Genomic DNA, 19,739 nt, shown 5'->3' with positions numbered 1-19,739 from the left:
CTTATCTTTGATAAAGGAGGCAAGAATATACAGTGGAGAAAGACAGCCTCTTCAATAAATGGTGTTGGGAAAACTGGACAGGTACATGTAAAAGTATGAGATTAGAACACTTCCTAACATCATACACAAATATAGGCTCAAAATTGATTAAAGACCTAAGTGTAAGGCCAGACACTATCAAACTCTTAGAGGAAAACATAGGCAGAACACTCTATGACATAAATCACAGCAAGATCCTTTTTGACCCATCTCCTAGAGAAATGGAAATAAAAACAAAAATAAACAAATGGGACCTAATGAAACTTAAAAGCTTTTGCACAGCAAAGGAAACCATAAACCAGATCGAAAGACAACCCTCAGAATGGGAGAAAGCAGTTGCAAATGAAGCAACTGACAAAGGATTAATCTCCAAAATTTACAAGCAGTTCATGCAGCTCAATAACAAAAAAACAAACAACCCAATCCAAAAATGGGCAGAAGACCTAAATAGACATTTCTACAAAGAAGACATACAGATTTGCCAACGAACACATGAAAGAATGCTCAACATCATTAATCATTAGAGAAATGAAAATCAAACTACAATGAGATATCATCTGTAGGTATTTTTTGATTTCCTCTTGATTTTTTCAGTGATCCATTGGTTGTTCAGAAGCATATTGTTTAGCCTCCACGTGTTTTTGCCTTTTCCAGTTATTTCCTTGTAGATGATATCTGATCTCATAGCATTGTGATTGGAAAAGATGCCAGGCATGATTTTAATTGTCTTAAATGTACCGAGCCTTGCTTAGTGACCTAACATGTAATCAATCCTGGAGAAGTCTCCACGTGCTCTTGAGAAAAATGTGTAATGTGCTGCATTTGGATAAAATGCTCTATAATATCAATTAAGTCCAATTGATCTAATATGTCATTTAAGCTCTCTGTTTCCTTATAGATTTTCTGTCTGGATGATCTGTCCATTGATGTAAGTCGGGTATTATAGTCCCCCACTATTATTGTGTTACTGTCAATTTCTCCTTTTATGGCGGTTAGCATTTGCCATATTTATTGAGGTGCTCCTATGTTAGATGCATATATATTTACAATTGTTATATCTTCTTCTTGGTTTGATCTGTTGATCATTATGTAGTGTTCCCCTTTGTCTCTTACTATAGTCTTTAATCTAAAGTCTATATTTTTCTGATACGAGTGTTGCTATTCCAGCTTTCTTTTGATTTCCATTTGCATGGAATAACTTTTCCATCCTCTCACTTTCAGTGTGTATGTGTCCCTAGATCTGAAGTGGGCTTCTTGTAGACAGCATATTTATGTGTTTTTTTGTGTATCCATACAGCCATCTCTGTCTTTTGGTTGGAGGATTTAATCCATTTATGTTTAAAGCAATGATTCATATGTGTGTTCCTATTGCCATTTTCTTAATTGTCTTTTTTTTGTAGTTCTTTTTTCTTCCCTTCCTCTTTTGTTCTCTTCTGTTGTGGTTTGATGACTAGCATTAATGTTTTGTTTAGAGTCCTTTTTGTTTTTTGTGTGTGTACCTATTGTAGATTTTCTATTTGTGGTTCCCATGAGGTTTTGAAATAGCAGTCTATATGTAAACCAGATTGTTTTAAGTTGCTGGTATTTTAATTTCAAATGCATTTCCAATATCCTGCATTTCGTGCTCCTCTTCTCACAATTTCTTGTTTTGATATCATATTTGTGTGAAGATAATTTCCTATCTTTACTTTATGTTTGCCTTTACTGGTGTGCTTTTCCATTCATAATTTACTTGTATCTAGTATGGTCTTTTCTTTTCCACCTACAGAATTTCCTTTAGCATTTCTTATAAAGCTGGTCTGGTGATGCTGAATTCTCTTAGTTTTTCTTGTCTGTAAAACTTTTGATTTCTCCATTGAATCTGAATGAGAGCTTTGCTGGGTAGAGTATTCTTGGTTTTAGGTTCTTCCCTCCATCACCTCAGACTTTCTGCTGAAAAATCAGTTGATAATCTTATGGGGAGTCACTTGTATATTATTTGTTACTTTTCCCTTCTTGCTTTTATATTTTTTCTTTGTCTTTATTTTTTGTTAGTTTGATTACTAGTGCCCCAGTGTGTTTGTCCTTGTATTTATCCTTCCTGAAACTCTCTGTACTTCCTGGCATTTGGTGACTGTTTTCTTTCCCAGGTTAGGAAAGTTTTCAGCTATTATCTCTTCAAATATTTTCTCAGATTCTTTCTCTCTCTCTTCTCCTTCTTGGTCCACTATACTGCTATGTTGGTGCATTTAATGTTGTCCCAGAAGTTTCATAGACTGTCTTCACTTCTTTTCATTAGTTTTTCTTTATTCTGTTCTGTGACACTGATTTCTACCATTCTGTCTTCAGGGTCACTTATCTGTTCTTCTGCCTCAGTTACTCTGCTATTGATTCCTTCTAGTATATTTTTTATTTCAGTTACTGTATTGTTCATTTATGTTTCTTCTTCAGTTCTTCTAGTTCTTTATTAAACATTTCTAGCACCTTCTCAATATGTATGCCTTCATTCTTTTTCTGAGATCTTGGATCATCTTCACTATCATTGTTCTGAATCTGGTAGATTGTCTCTCTCCACTTCACTTAGCTGTTCCTCTTGTGTCTTATCTTGTTCCTTCATCTGGGACATATTCCTCTGCCATCTCATTTTGTCGAACTTTCTGTGATTGTGGTTTCTGTTCCACAGGCTGCATGTTTGTAGTTCTTCTTGCTTCTGCAGTCTACCTCTGGAAGATTAGGCTGTCTAAGAAGCTTGTATAGGCTTCCTGGTGGGAGGGTCTTGTTCATGCCCACTTGTGTGTGGAGCTGGGTCTTTTCCCTCTGGTGGGCAGGGCCATGCTCAGGAAGACTTTAATCAGCTTTTCTGCTGATGGGTGGGACTGTGTTCCCACCCTGTTAGTTCTTTGGCCTGAGGAATCCCAGAACTGGAACCCACAGTCTGTTAGGTCGAGCTAGCTCTTGGTGAGGAAATGGTGGTCTCCAGGAGGGCTCATGCCAATGAGTACTCACCAGAACTGCCACTACCAGTGCCTTTGTCCTCACAGTGAGCCAAAGCCACCTCCCATCTCCACAACAGATCCTCCAATAATAGCAGGTAGTCTTGGCCCTGTCTCTTATGAGGTCACTGCTTTACTCCCTGGGACCTGGCTCACATGGACAATGTGTGCACCCTCCAAGAGTGGAGTTTCTGTTTTCCTCAGTCCTCTGGAATTCCTGTGATTAAATCCCACTGACTTTCAAAACCAGATTCTCTGAGGGCTCCTCTTCCCATTGCCAGACAACCAAGCTGGGAAGCCTGACATGGGGCTCAGGACCTTCAATCCTATGGGAGAATTTCTGTGGTATAATCAGTTTCCAGTTTGTGGGTCACCCATCTGGCAGGTATGGGATTTGATTTTATCATGATTGTGCCCCTCCTACCCCTCTGTGTAGCAAGAGATGTCTACTCATCACTCTGTAATAATGCCTCTTTTGTGGCTTCTTCTCTGTCTTTGGATATGGGGTATCTTTTTTGGTAGGTTCCAGTGGGTTTTTTTGATGGTCGTTCAGCTGTTAGTTGTGATTTTTAGTGTTTTTGTAAGATGGGGTGAGCTTACGTTCTTTTACTCCAGCATCTTGCCAGCCAATTGTTTTAATTATTTTTTAAATATCAAAACAGCAATCTTACTATTAATATCCCCAAGGAATAACTCTTGTTTCTCATACTACCACTTGTTCCCCATTTCAGTAAATGGCATGATCATCTTCTCATCCACAAACTCAAGCCAAAAACCAAAACAAACAAAGCCAAAGTCACTCTTTCTTACTTTCTTTGTCTTATATCTCTCAGCCAATTCTGTCAGTTTTACCTAAAAATATGCTCAAACGCCTTCAGCTCTCTCTACATTCAGTACCACCACCTTTGAAAAAGCACCATATTTTTTTTTATCCTGGACCACCTTTGTAACCTCCAACACTGACCATTTTTTGGACTCTACCCTCTAGTTTGCAAACAATGACTTAATACTGATTAAATAATAAATAAATTAAGCTATTGACTCCCTTACGTAAAACTATTTGTGGCTTTCCATGTCCTTCAGAAACTGATGACTAATTAATGTTTGTTATTTTGTTCTTACTGCAGAAATGTCTTTTGTGATGCCTTCTCTAACTATATACTCTAAGGTAGGCCACAGATACTCTCTATCATAGTTCTCAAATTTATTTTATGTATAAAATATAACAATCAGATATCTGTTTTTGTTTATTTATTACCCAATACCCCACTACATACAAACTCCACAAAACAGATAATAACTCTTGTTTTATAATTTTGAAGACTGTCTGAAACACAGAAGGGAGTTAGAAAGTGAATATTTAATGAACATGTGAGTTTTTAATTCCCATGGTAGGATAAAAGATGGACAGTAATTATTAAAAGTCAGACTATTACACCTTTGACAGCTGGTGTAATATTCTGAATTTTTTTTAATGTTTGATTATTGATAAATCTCAAGTGCCAGTTCTTCCTTTCTTGTCCCATATCAGGGCAAACTAATAAGAAAACCTGCCCCCACCTCCCACCCAGTGCTACAAGGCGTTCTAGTAACACAAGCCCTGCATACTTTAGAACCCTCACCCCACTCCCACTCAGAAAAAAGACCAGAGCCATTCACCTCTTTATTCTCTCAAGTCACTCCAGCCAATTTTGTACCACCTTAGGCACTGCACTGCTCTTTTCAGAAAGTCCCATAATGTAAAAATTCTTCATACCTTCTCAGTGTGTGTTTAAGTTATGAGTGTGGACATCTGGCTTATTTATTGGGAGGAGATCTATACAATCACCTTATGGCGACTACAGAGCTGTTTTTCTCTTATAGAGAATCCTAATATCAAAATCATATTGTATCATACACATTTTGCTTTATTCCCACAGGGTAGTGTGGATATATTAAAATTATTTCTATGCAAAATTTGAGCAATGTTGAAAAATATTTTAAGTTTAGTTTTTTTTCAATTAAAGTATGCAGCTCAGATTCAAATCAAGTCAGAGTTAATATTGTACTTGTAACATTAATGTGAAGTTATCAAGATATATTTTCATATTATGGCTCTCTATAGTGTATGTACTTATTGTTAAAATTAACAGTTTAGGTGAAATGAAGTTGTACTCATTATTAAACTGTGTAGTCTAAACATTTGGTAAGAAATTACCAAATAATTATTTTTTTACAAACTAAAGTGTGCTTAAGAAGATGTCATGTGAACATAGTAATATTCAGGGATTTATTGTGAGAATAAGAAAAGGTTGCCAAGCTGGGGTTTGAAATTTCAATGTAATCACTTTTTTACAATTATACCTAATGATTGCAAACTCTCCTACAATAATTTCAACTCAATAATACAACCATAAATCGAGAAAAAGTCACTCATCTTTATCTATGGCCACTAAAATACTTCAGGGTTCCTATACAAGGACATCACACGAGGTAAACTTTTAAAAGACTGGCTTTAATTCAAATTGTGTTGATTAAAAGTTATTACTGAAGTTGATAAAACAGATTTCACTTTAGTACATATGTTGCATCAACAAAATGAAAATTTTGCTACAGGGTCCCAGTTTCCATTTCTCTAGGAAGGAATGAGTTTTTTAGTAGGAAGAGAAGTGTACCTAAAGAATCTATCTGTGCATTACTGAAAAGTTGTAGGAAGTGTGACACTTTTCAGTGTTGAATGTGTTTAGCTTCTGTTAAATTAATGAATAATTTAACTAGGATTAAGGCAAATATTGTTGAGTCTGTGTCCTGTAAATGCAGTCTAGACTTCATATACTTTATATATTATATTATGTATTGCAATTATGTACTAAAATATTTTTATTCTGATTCAATGTTGTCCCATTGAGACATATTATTTTTAAAATTTATCAGGCATTCATTTAACAGACATTTATTGAGAGCCAACTATGTGTTAGGCACTGTGTAATTTTATTGTTGCCATGCTGAAACATTTCTATGCTTCCAACTTTTGATAGATAAATGTTTTATTTTAGTGATTATCTGAGTGAAATTTTTACATACACTTTTGAAGTGCTTCAGTTGCTTTTACTCTTCTTTAGATTAATGTTTCCTCGACTTTGGTCTGGGTATTTTTGCTGAGCTGTTGACTGAAAAATCAACTTAGAATCCTGTTTAAAGATCAGAGTACAATCTCCACACCACAGAAATTCAATAGTTTTATAGAGAATGTCAGGAGTCAATATTTTCCTGCCAACTTGGCTAGAGAGTTTTTAGGATACAATATTTGAGAATTGGAAGATCATCTTTAATTATACAATAATCAAGGACTTAAAAACTAAACAGAATATATCCCCATAAATTCTGAAATGTCTCCATGCCAATCTGCTAGCTAAACAAAGGGATTCTTTATTTACTAATCTCTAATATTTAATTTTAATTAATAACTATATGGAATATTTTAATTTATTTTCTCTTTAAGTTTTAGTTTATATTGGAGTGTAGTTCATTTACAATGCTGTGTTAGTTTCAGGTGATTCAGTCATACATATACATATATCCTTTCTGTTTCAGATTCGTTTCCCATATAGGTTATTAAAAAATATTGAATAGCTTTCCCTGTGCTATACAGCAGGTTCTTTTTGATTATTTATTATATGGATAGTAGCGTGTATCTGTTAATCCTAAACTCTTAACTTATCCCTAACCAACCTTTCCCCATTGGTAACCATAAGGTTGCTTTCAAAATCTGTAAGTCTGTTTCTGTTTTGGAAGTAAGTTCATTTGTATCATTCTTTTTTATTTTAGATTCCACATATAAGTGATATCATATTATATTTGTCTTTGTCTGACTTCCTTCACTTAGTATAATAATCTCTAGGCCCATCCATGTTGCTGCAAATGGCATTATTTCATTCTTTTTTAAGGCTGAATAATATTTCATTGTACATATGTGCCACATCTTCTTTATCCATTCATCTGTCAATGGACGTTTACGTTGCTTCCATGTCTTGGTGATTGGAAAGAGTGCTGCAATGAACATTGGGGTGCATGTATGTTTTCCAATTATGGTTTCCTCTGGCTATATGCCCACAAGTGGGATTGATGGATCATTTGGTAGTTCTATTTTTAATTTTTTAAGGAACCTTCATTCTGTTCTCCATAGTGGTTGTACCAATTTACATTCCCACCAAAAGTATAAGAGGGTTCTCTTTTCACCACACCCTCTCCAGCATTTATTTTTTGTAGACATTTTTTTAATGTAGCCATTCTAAGCAGTGTGAGGTGATATCTCATTGTAGTTTTGATTTGCACTTTTCTTATAATTATTGATGCTGGGCATTTTTTCATGTGCCTCTTGACCATCTGGATACCTTCTTTGGAAAAATGTCTATTTAGGTCTTCTGCCAATATTTTTATTGTGTTTTGTTTGCTATTGAGCTGCAAGAGCTATTTGTAAATTTTAGAGATTAATCCCTCATCAGCTACATCATTTGAAAATATTTTCTCCCATTTCGAGTGCTGTATTTTCATTTTGCTTATGATTTCCTTTGCTGTGCAAAAGGTTTTGAGTTTAAATAGGTACAATTTGTTTGCTTTTGTTTTAATTTCCTTTACTCTAGAAGATGACTGAGAAAAGATCTTGCTGTGATTTATCTCAGAGAATGTTCTGCCTATGTTTTCCTCCAAAAGTTTTATAACGTCTGTCCTATATTTAGGTTTTTAGTCCATTTTGAGTTTATTTTTGTATATGGCATTAGAGAATGGTATAATTTCATTCTTTTACATGTGGCTGTCCAGTTTTCCCAGCAGCACTTATTGAAGAGGCTGCCTTTCTTCCATTGTATATTCTTGTCTCCTTTGTCTTAGATTAATTGACCATAGGTGTGTGGGTTTATTTCTGGGTTTTCTATCCTCTTACATTGTCTGTCTTTGTTTTGAATACTATAGCTTTGTAATATACTGTTTTTGTTTGTTTTGTTTGTTCTTCTTTATCTAGTTGCTTTGATTTTTTATTTGTTTGTTTTCTCAGGTAAGAGTCACTGCTATAAACTTCCCTCTTGGAACTGCTTTTGCTGTGTCCCATAGGTTTTGGATTGTTGTGTTTTCATTTTCATTTGTCTCTAGGTATTTTTTGATTTCCTCTTTGGTTTCTTCGGTGATCCATTGGTTGCTTAGAGCATATTGTTTAGCCTCCACGTGTTTGTATCTTTTCTAGTTTTTTTTTCCTTGTAGCTGATTTCTAATCTCATAGTGCTGTGGTTGGAAAAGATAGTTGATATGATTTCAATTTTCTTAAGTTTACTGAGGCTTTCTTTGTGGCCCAGTGTGTTATCTATCCTGGAGAATGTTCCATGTGCACTTAAGAAGAATGTGTATTCTGCTGCTTTTAGATGGAATGCTCTATAAACATCAATTAATTTCATCTGGTCTAATGTGTCATTTTAGGCCTGTGTTTCCGTATTGATTTTCTTTCTGGGTGATCTGTCCATTAATGAAAGTGGGGTGTTAAAGTCCCCCACTATTATCGTGTTACTGTCAATTTCTTCTTTGTTGGCTCTTATCATTTGCCTTATATATAAGGGTGCTCCTATGTTCGGTACATATATATTTACAATTGTTATCTCTTCTTCTTGGATTGATACCTTGATCATTATGTACTGTCCTTCTTTGTCTCTTGCCAGTCTTTAAAATCTATTTGTCTGATATGTGTATTGCTACTCCAGCTTTCTTTTGATTTCCATTTGCATGGAATAGCTTTTTCCATTCCCTCACTTTCAGTTTGTATGTGTCCCTATATCTGAAGTGAGTCTCTTGTAGACAGCATATATATGGGTTTTTTTCTTTTTCCTTTTCTTTTTTCCATTCAGCTAGTCTATGTCTGTTGGTTGGGACATTTAACCCATTTACGTTTAAGGTAAGTATCAATATGTATGTTCTTATTGCCATTTTCTTAATTGTTTTGGATTTGTTTTTGTAGGTCTTTTTTCTTCTCTATCTCTTTGATGTCATGATTTGATGACAAACCAAATAATTTGATGTCTCTCATGATTTGATGTCTATCTTTAGTGTTGTGTTTGGATTGCTTTTTTATTTTTAATGTATGTATCTATTGGTGGATTTTTGCTTTGTGGTTACCATGTGTTTTTCATATATCCTACTTTCATATATAAATATATATATATATGTGCATGTATGTGTGTGTGTGTGTGTGTGTGTGTTATTGTTTTAAGTTGCTGGTCACTTTATTTCAAATACATTTCCAATACCCTGAATTTATACTCTACTCCTCTCATGATGGTTGGTTTTGATATCATATTTTTGTGTGGATGATTTCCTTCTTTAACTATATGTTTGCCTTTACTGATGAGTTTTCCCATTCACAATTTTCTTGTTTCTTGGTGAGGGCTTTTCTTTTCTGCTTAAAGAATTTCTTTGAGAATTTATTGTAATGCTAGTTTGTTAGTGCTGATTCTCTTACCTTTTGCTTGTCTGTAAAGCTTTTGATTTATGTGTTTAATCTGAACAAGAGCCATGCTGGGTGGATTATTCTTGGTTGTAGGTTCTTCCCTACATGACTTCAACTATATTGTGTTACTCCTTCTTTCCTGCAGTGTTTCTGCAGACAGATCAGCTGGAAACCATATGGGGATTCCCTTGTATGTTATTTCTTGATTCTCTTATTGCTTTTAGTATTCTCTCTTTGTCTTTAATTTTTGTCAATTTGATTACTATGTGTCTCGGTGTGTTCCTCCTTGGATTTATCCTGTATGGGACTCTGTGCCTCCTGGACTTGAGTTAGTGTTTCCTTTCTCATGTAAGGGAAGTTTTCAGCCATTATTTCTTTAAATATTTTCTCAAGCCCTTTCTATCTATTTTCTCCTTCTGAGACCCCCCATAATGCAAATGTTGGTGAATTTAATGTCCCAGAAGTCACTTGGACGTTTCTCATTTTTTTAAAATTCTTTTTTCATTATCTGTTCTGTGGCAGTGATTTTTACCACTTTGTCTTCCAGCTCACTTATTTGTTCTTCTGCCTCATTTATTTTGCTATTGATTCCTTCTAATGTGTTTTTCATTTCATTTATTGTATTGTTCATCTCTGTTTGTTCTTTAAATCTTCTAGCTCTTTTTTAAACATTGCTTGCATCTTTTCGGTCTGGGCCTCCATTCTTTTTCTGAGAACTTGCATCATCTTTACTCTCATTATTCTGAGTTCTTTTTCTTGTAGATTGCTTATTTCCACTTCACTTAGTTGTTCTTCTGAGGTTTTATCTTGTTCCTTCATCTGGAGCATATTTTTTGCCCTCTAATTTTGTCTAACTTTCTGTGTTGGCAGTCCCCATTCCACAGGCTGTGAGCTTCTTGCTCTTCTTGCTTCTGGTGTCTGCATCTTGGTAGCAGAGGTGTGTCCAGGGGCTTTAGCAGGCTTCCTGGTAAAAGGTACTGGTGCTTGTCCACTGGCGTGTGAAGTTTGATTTTGCTACTCTGGTGGGCAGTGTCCTGTCAAGGGACACATCTACATGTGGCTGTGGGCTCAGGGTAACGTTAGGCAGCTTGTCTATTTATGGGAGTGTCTGTGTTCCCATCCTGTTGGTTTTGTGGCCTGAGTTGTCCCAGCACTGGATCCTGCAGGCTGTTGGTTGAGGCCAGATCTTTCTGCCAAAATGGCAAATTCCAGGAGAGCTCACATTGAAAAATATTCCCTAAGGGCCTCTGCCACCAGTGTCCTTGCTACTTCATTGGGCCACAGTTGACCTCTGCCTCCCCAGGACACCCTGCAATACCTGAAGGTAGGTCTTCCCCAGGTTCCTATGGAGTCACTGTTTTGCCCTGCATCCCAGTGCATGTGAAACATTTTGTGCACTCTCCAAGAGTGGAGTCTCTGTTTGCCCCAGTCCTGTGGAGCTCCTGCACTCAAACTCCTCTGGCCTTTAAAGCCAAATGTTCTTGGGGATTCTCCTCACAGTGCCAGACCCCCAGGCTGAGGAGCCTGACATAAGGCTCAGAACTCTTATTCCTGTGGTAGAATCTTTGAGACATAATTATTTTCCAGCTTGTGGGTCACCCACCCAGAAGGTATGGGATTTGATTATTTTGTGAAATCACCCCTCTTCCCATCTTGCTATGGTTTTTCCTTTGTCTTTGGGTGTAGCATATCTTTTTGGTAGGTTCCAGTCGTTTTTGTTGATGGATGTTTACACAGGTAGGAAAATATCTGCATATATATCACTCAGCTAGACACTTTTTATTGCCAGTTGTTTAGTTTGCCAAAGTGAACAAAGGCTTTTCTAGCATACTTTATCAATTTTTGCCAAATGAAGAAAAAAACTGATTAAGTATTTCACACAAGCCCAGAGCATCATATATGTTTTAAAGATATTAGAAATTATATAATCACAGGATTATTTTCTTTCCTTCCTGATAATATTTTTATATGGTGTATTTAAAGAGAGCGTAATATTTATCAAAGTTTCTAGTAAATGGTATGAAAAGGAATAGCCCATAGGAAAATATACCAAGCATCATGTGACAAATAGGGTGACATATTAGTTCTTTATGACACAGCAACTGTATAACATTACCTAAAAATACTGTTACAAACATTCATAGCCAATACTTACTCTATTCCATAAAGGAAATTGTCCTCCAGGGGTATATACTGAAAGCATGTACAAAAGAAATGAGGTTAGTTTTATTAATTTACTTTCTTCACAACTGAATAGCCATAGCTTTATTCTTTCATTCCCCTTGGCACTACTTTGTTCCTTTCTTTAATAATAGTAAATGTGAAAAACCAGGATTTGTTTCATTCAGTTTTATTTCCCTGGGAGTGCTGTGGGGAGATAAGGTTTGACACTCTTCACCATAATGTAGAGGACATCTGGATTCACATTACTGATGATGCAGCATCACTGTAAATAACTCACTTTAGGATGTGTGGCTTTATTAGAGAATTAAATCTTGAACTCCTGACTATCCTTGAATGACATCAGTAATTGCTTAGGGAAAAAAGTGCTGAAATCTGTAAGTGGTATTTCTTTTTTCAGTGGTCTGTTGTCAGTGCAAACAATGTTGTTAGCAAACACAGTTATACGTAAGAAAAATTAAACATTTGGAAAAATCTGTCTATCATTTGTAAATATAAGCTTTCCTACAGAAAAGCTAGTTCACATGATAACAGGAATCCCTACATGGAACCTTTCAATCTGGAGCACCCCATTTCTTCAAAGACAATAAAGTGATGAAGAAATGTCAAGATATTTATTTACATATCACAGTGTAACAATAAACAAAAATGTGATACATATATATGTGTATGTATAAAAATTAATGTTCATATACATTTATATTGTTGTGAATTGTTCCTTTTGTTTGTACTATGAAAAAATGTATAAGTTTGCTTACAAAATGTGTTTAGATACTTAAAATAAATGTATTTATAAAATAAACATAATCCCTTTGAAAATATTAGCATATTACAGATAAGATCAAAGTCTTTTTTGACCACTCTTCCAATCTAGGTATCTGCTTCTTTTTCAGATATTATCCACTTAAACATTTTACCAGGTGTATTTTATACATAAATGTTCACAAACATGTGCTTTAAAGTACAGACAATGTGCAGTAATATTTTAGATTTTAAATATATATTTGTCTTACAGTAAACATTTTTCTAACAAAGTTATTTTGTTATCATATCAGATCTTCACAATTTTAAATACATAATGTTATTTAGTTAAAACACATTAGGCATACCAAGAAAACAGGAGCATGAAATTGAAAATAAGAAGGGGAAAAAAAGACAATAGAAAAAGATTCACAATGACCCAGATATTTGAGTGAGCTGATAAAGATTTTATTATAACATGTGGTTAATATGTTACATAACACAGATAAAAAAAGAAAGACAATAGATGAAAAAATCCACAATTTTACAATAGAATTAGAATATATTAACCAATTTTGATTCTAGAATACAAAATATAAAATATAAATTGAAAACTCAGAGGAATTAAAGGTAGGTAATACACACTTAAAGGCAGGATTATAGAGGGAAAATAGTCAATAAAATATTTTTAAAACAAATTACTGTAAAGGATAATAAGAATTTAAATACAGAAAAGTTCAATAGAGACACATGGATATTAGAAAAATGTTTAATATTTATATAATTGCATCCCAGAAGGAGAGGCAAGAAATGAAGTAAAGAATATTTTAAAAGACGTTAGCTATTAAAACAAAAACTATTCAAAAACAATATTTAAAGTGATATTGGTTATTTTATTTTTCCAAAGCTGATGAAACACATCAACTTAGATAGTAAGACCTTGGTGAAATACAAACAGAATATGGTAAGATTGCTGAAAAGTAGATTTTTAGAGAAAACTTGAAAGAAAAAAGCAAATAAATAATTTCAAGAAACAGTATTAAAAACAGCCAACTGCTCAACAAAAGACTGGCATTTGAAAGACAACTGAGTGAATTATCTAAAGTGTCAAATATTAATCTACCTGGGATTCAACAACTATCAAGAATATCTCTCAAAAATGAAATGAAGAAAATAAGTTTTCAACCAAGTGAAAAAAAAATGAATTTGTCATTAGAAAACTTCATCTAAAAGAAAAACTAAGGAAAATATTCTCAGAATGAAATATAGTTGTGGGACGGCATGAGGGAAATGAAAAAGGCAAATATGTGCATAATTAAAGAACAGTTTGAATTTTGACATTTTAAAACAATAATAATAACAATTGGTAGGGTTTAAAATACATATAAAAATTGAAATTCATTGAAAATATAACAGAACAAGGTAAATGGGGTTACCAAGCCTTTTAGTTCTAACATTATCAGAGAAGTGGTGGAATGTGTAATATTCATTAAATTGTATGAGGTTAAAAGTGATAGCAAATAATTGTAAAAGCAAATTTAAGTAGCAATGCAGTACACTACAGACCCACAAGAGTGACTAATTGAAAAAGATTGAAACTATCAAGTGTTAAAGACTTTCTTTACAACTCTGGTTGTATCGCCAGTTTAGAAAACTCTTTGGCATGTTGTAGCATATGAATACTCTATGGAACAGAATTTTTATTCCTAGGAATACAGCCATGAGCATGCATACATTTTTATCATAATTAGTCATAAAAACCAAACATTGGGATAACAAAGCAGATAGATTTATAAAATGGGACACTAAACAATAATGGACATTAATGAACTACAATTGTTGCCAACAAAGATAATGCTTACAAATGTACATTTGATCAAAATAAGCCAGAAACAAATTTTACATATTTTATGACACTGTTCATGTAAAGTTTCAAAATGAACAATACCAATTCAAGATTTTGGAAGTCAACATACTGGATACATTTTTATTTTTTAAAGAGTATTTAGCTACTGGAGGTAGCTTTCTGGGATTCTAAGCTTTCTGATTTTCTGATAACATGGTTATGCATTTTTTTGAAAATTTATTGATGTTTTCCATTTGTATGCTGTAATTTCATACATACAATTCCTTTTTTTAATTGGAGTATAATTGCTTTACAATGTTGTGTTAGTTTCTGCTGTACAACAAAGTGAATCAGCTATATGTATACATATATCCCATCCCTCCTGGACCTTTCTGCCAGCCCTCGATCCCACCCATCTAGGTCATCAGAGAGGACTAAGCTGAGTTCCCTGTGCTATACAGCAGGTTTGCACTAGCTATCTATTTTACACATTATACTGTATATATGTCAATCCTAGTCTCCAAGTTTGTTCCACCCTCCATTTTCCATTCTGTGTCAACATATCTGTTCTCTATGTCTATGTCTCCATTTGTGCTCTGGAAATAAGTTCATCTGTACCATTTTTCTAGATTCCACATATATGTGTTAATATACAATATATGTTTTTCCCTTTCTAACTTACTTAACTCTGTATGACAGACTCTAGGTCCATCCACTCTCTACAAATGAACCAATTCCGTTCTTTGCTATAGCTGAGTAATATTCCATTGTATATATGTAACACATCTTCTTTATCCATTCATCTGTTGTTCAACATTTAGGTTGTTTCCATGTCCTGGCTATTGTAAATAGTGCTGCTGTGGACATTGGAGTATATGTGTCATTTTGAATTATGGCTTTCTCAGGGTATATGCCCAGTAGTGGGATATGGTAGTTCTATTTTTAGTTTTTAAGGAACCTCCATACAGTTCTCCATAGTGGCTGTATCAATTTACATTCCCACCAATAGTGCAAGAGGGTTCCCTTTTCTCCACACCCTCTCCAACACTTATTGTTTGTAGATTTTTTGATGATGGCCAATCTGACCGGTGTGAGGTGATAACTCACTGTAGTTTTGATATGCATTTCTCTAATAATTAGTGATGTTGAGCATCTTTTCATGTGCCTCTTGGCCATCTGTATGCCTTCTTCAGAGAAATGTCTATTTAGGTCTTCCGCCTATTTTTTTGACTGCCTCTTGGCCATCTGTATGCTTTCTTCAGAGAAATGTCTATTTAGGTCTTCCGCCTATTTTTTTGACTGTTTTTTTTTTTTTTGATATTGAGTTCCTTGAGCTGTTTGTATACTTTGGAGATTAATCCTTTTTCTGTTGCTTCATTTACAAAAGACCCTGAATACCCAAAGCACTCTTGATGGAGAAAAACAGAGCTGGAGGAATCAGGCTCCCCAACTTCAGACTATATTACAAAGCTACAACAATCAAGTCAGTATCGTACTGGCACAAAAACAGAAATATAGATCAATGGAACAGGATAGAAAGCCCAGAGATAAACGCTAGCCTTTATGGTCACCTAATCTATGACAAAGCAGACAAAAATATACAATGGCAAAAATATAGCCTCTTCAATAAGTGGTGTTGGGAAAACTGGACAACTACATGTAAAAGAATTAAATTAGAACACTTCCTAACACCATGTTCAAAAAGAAACTCAAAATGGATTAAAGACATAAATGTAAGACTGGACACTATAAAACTCTAAGAGGAAAATATAGGAAGAATATTCTTTGACATTAAACACAGAAAGATCTTTTTTGACCCACCTCCTAAAGTAATGAAAATAAAAACAAAAATAAATAAAGGTGACCTAATGAAACTTAAAAGATTTTGCACAGTAAAGGAAACTATAAAGAAGACAAAAAGTCGGCTCACTGAATAGGAGAAAATATTTGCAAACAAAGCAACAGACAAAGGGTTAATCTCATATATACATTTTTTTTAATATCTTTATTGGAGTATAACTGTTTTACAATAGTGTGTTAGTTTCTCCTTTACAACAAAGTGAATCAGTTATACATATACATATGTTCCCATATCTCTTCCCTCTTGAGTCTCCCTCCCTCCCAACCTCCCTATCCCAACCCTCTCGTGGTCACAAAGCACAGAGGTGATCTCCCTGTGCTATGCGGCAGCTTCCCACTAGCTATCTAATTTACATTTGGTAGTGCATATATGTCCCTGCCACTCTCTCACTTCGTCACAGCTTACCCTTCCCCCTCCCCATGTCCTCAAGTCCATGCTCTAGTAGGTCTGTGTTTTATTCCCATCCTACCACTAATCTCTTCATGACATTTTTTTTTCTTAGATTCCATATATATGTGTTAGCATACGGTATTTGTTTTTCTCCTTCTGACTTACTTCACTCTGTATGACAGACTCCAGGTCTATCCACCTCATTACAAATAACTCAGTTTCATTTCTTTTTATGGCTGAGTAATATTCCATTGTATATATGTGCCACATCTTCTTTATCCATTCATCTGTTGATGGACACTTAGGTTGCTTCCATGCCGTGACTGTCTTTAAATAAAAACCATTATTTCTCCTACTGGTTCCTTGGCTGCTGCTTCTGTTGTACAGATCTTCCTCAACTTACCATGGGGTTACGTCCCAGTAAACCCATGGTAAGTTGAAAATATCATAAATTGAAAATGCATTTAATACACCTGACGTGTCAAACATCACTGCTTAGCTTCACCTACATTCAGTGCACTCAGAACACCTAGGTTAGCCTATAGTTGGGCAAAATCATCTAATGCAAGGACTATTTTTTAATAAAGTGCTGACCATCTCGTGTAATTTATTGACTACTGTACTGACAAGCAGAGTGCTTGTCTGGGTCCGTGGTGGTTGCATCTATCCGCTGTCTCCTGGTGTGGTCGCGTGGCTGGTGGGGAGCTGGGGCTTTGCCACCCAGCATCAGGAGGAAGTGTCTTTCCCCATACGGTGGGCCCGAGGAAAGCTCAAAATTCAAAAGTCGAAGTAGTTTCTACTGAATGCGTATTGCTTTCGCATTACTGTAAAGTTAAAAAATCCTAAGTTGATTTTCTTACTCGTGAAAAGTATATTCAGTCACTCGGTAATACTGATTTCCGTTCAAGAACGCTATAGTCGAGTTGGAGAGAAAAGATGAACACACAGGAGGAGAGGCAAAGAATTTCCCCCTGAAAACTGGTTGGTATAGCGTGCTCTAGGATCTCAGAGGGAAAAGAATCAACAGAGGGTAGTCCTGGAGGGCTTTACGGAGGAGGTGGGAATTGAGCTTGTTCTTAGCGGATGGTTAGTATTGGAGCAGCTGGAGAGAACAGAGAGAGAGGGAAGGCGTTGAAGATGTGGAACAAGACGGATAAAGCGTGGAGGTGAGCAGAGAGCTGCGTGCTTGTCCCAGCCAATCCTGATGAACTCAAGTGATTAGTTCAGAACCGCTCCCGTGGGGGTGTCATCTCCATCCTCAAGGACCCCAGGAGTGGAGGCAGAGGACAGGTGGCGAGGTATTGGCCTGTAGTTTTCTTTCTTTGTGACGTCTTTGTCTGGTTTTGGTATCAGGGTGATGGTGGCCTCGTAGAATGAGTTTGGGAGTGTTCCTCCTTCTGCTATCTTTTGGAAGAGTTTGAGAAGGATAGGTGTTAGCTCTTCTCTAAATGTTTGATAGAATTCGCCTGTGAGGCCATCTGGTCCTGGGCTTTTGTTTGTTGGAAGATTTTTAAACACAGTTTCACTTTCAGTGCTTGTGATTGGTCTGTTCATATTTTCTATTTCTTCCTGATGCAGTCTCGGCACATTGTGCATTTCTAGGAACTTGTCCATTTCTTCCAGGTTGTCCATTTTATTGGTATACAGTTGCTTGTAGTAATCTCTCATGATCTTTTGTACTTCTGCAGTGTCCGTTGTTACCTCTCCTTTTTCATTTCTAATTCTATTGATTTGAGTCTTCTCCCTTTTTTTTTCTTGATGATTCTGACTAATGGTTTATCAATTTTATTTATCTTCTCAAATAACCAGCTTTTAGTTTTATTGATGTTTGGTATCATTTCCTTCATTTCTTTTTCATTTATTTCTGATCTGATTTTATGATTTCTTTCCTTCTGCTAAATTTGGTATTTTTTTGTTCTTCTTTCTCTAATTGCTTTAGGTGCAACGTTATGTTGTTTATTCGAGATGTTTCCTATTTCTTAAGATAGGATTGTATTGCTATAAACTTCCCTCTTAGAACTGCTTTTGCTGTATCCCATAGGTTTTGGGTCGTCGTGTCTCCATTGTCATTTTTTTCTAAGTATTTTTTGATTTCCTCTTTTACTTCTTCAGTGATCCCTTCGTGGTTAAGTAGTGTATTGTTTAGCCTCCATTTGTTTGTATTTTTTACAGATCTTTTCCTGTAATTGATATCTAGTCTCATAGCATTGTGGTCAGAAAAGATACTTGATATGATTTCAATTTTCTTAAATTTGCCAAGGCTAGATTTGTGACCCAATATATGATCTATCCTGGAGAATGTTCCATGAGTACTTGAGAAAAATGTGTATTCTGTTGTTTTTGGATGTCCTATAAATATCAATTAGGTCCATCTTGTGTAATTTATCATTTAAAGCTTGTGTTTCCTAATTTATTTTCATTTTGGATGATCTGTCCATTGGTGAAAGTGGGGTGTTAAAGTCCCCTACTATGATTGTGTTACTGTCAATTTCCCCTTTTATGGCTGTTAGTATTTGCCTTATGTATTGAGGTGCTCCTATGGTGGGTGTATAAATATTTACAATTGTTATATCTTCTTCATGGATCGATCCCTTGATCATTATATAGATGTTAAAAAAAAAAACCCAAAACAATTAAGAAAATGGGAATCGGAACATACATATCGATAATTACCTTAAATGTAAATGGATTAAATGCTCCCACCAAAAGACACAGACTGGCTGAATGGATACAAAAACAAGACCCATATATATGCTGTCTACAAGAGACCCACTTCAGACCTAGGGACACATACAGACTGAAAGTGAGGGGATGGAAAAAGATATTCCATGCAAATGGAAATCAGAAGAAAGCTGGAGTAGCAATTCTCATATCAGACAAAATAGACTTTAAAGTAAAAACTATAACAAGAGACAAAGAAGGACACTATATAATGATCAAGGGATCGATCCATGAAGAAGATATAACAATTGTAAATATTTATGCACCCAACATAGGAGCACCTCAATACATAAGGCAAATACTAACAGCCATAAAAGGGGAAATCGACAGTAACACAATCATAGTAGGGGACTTTAACACCCCACTTTCACCAATGGACAGATCATCCAAAATGAAAATAAATAAGGAAACACAAGCTTTAAATGATACATTACACAAGATGGACTTAATTGATATTTATAGGACATTCCATCCAAAAACAACAGAATACACATTCTTCTCAAGTGCTCATGGAACACT

This window comes from Physeter macrocephalus, chromosome 13, assembly GCF_002837175.3.
Source record: "Physeter macrocephalus isolate SW-GA chromosome 13, ASM283717v5, whole genome shotgun sequence".
Lineage (NCBI taxonomy): Eukaryota > Metazoa > Chordata > Mammalia > Artiodactyla > Physeteridae > Physeter > Physeter macrocephalus.
The sequence above is the reverse complement of the archived record's forward strand: the minus strand, read 5'-3'. Positions refer to the sequence as shown.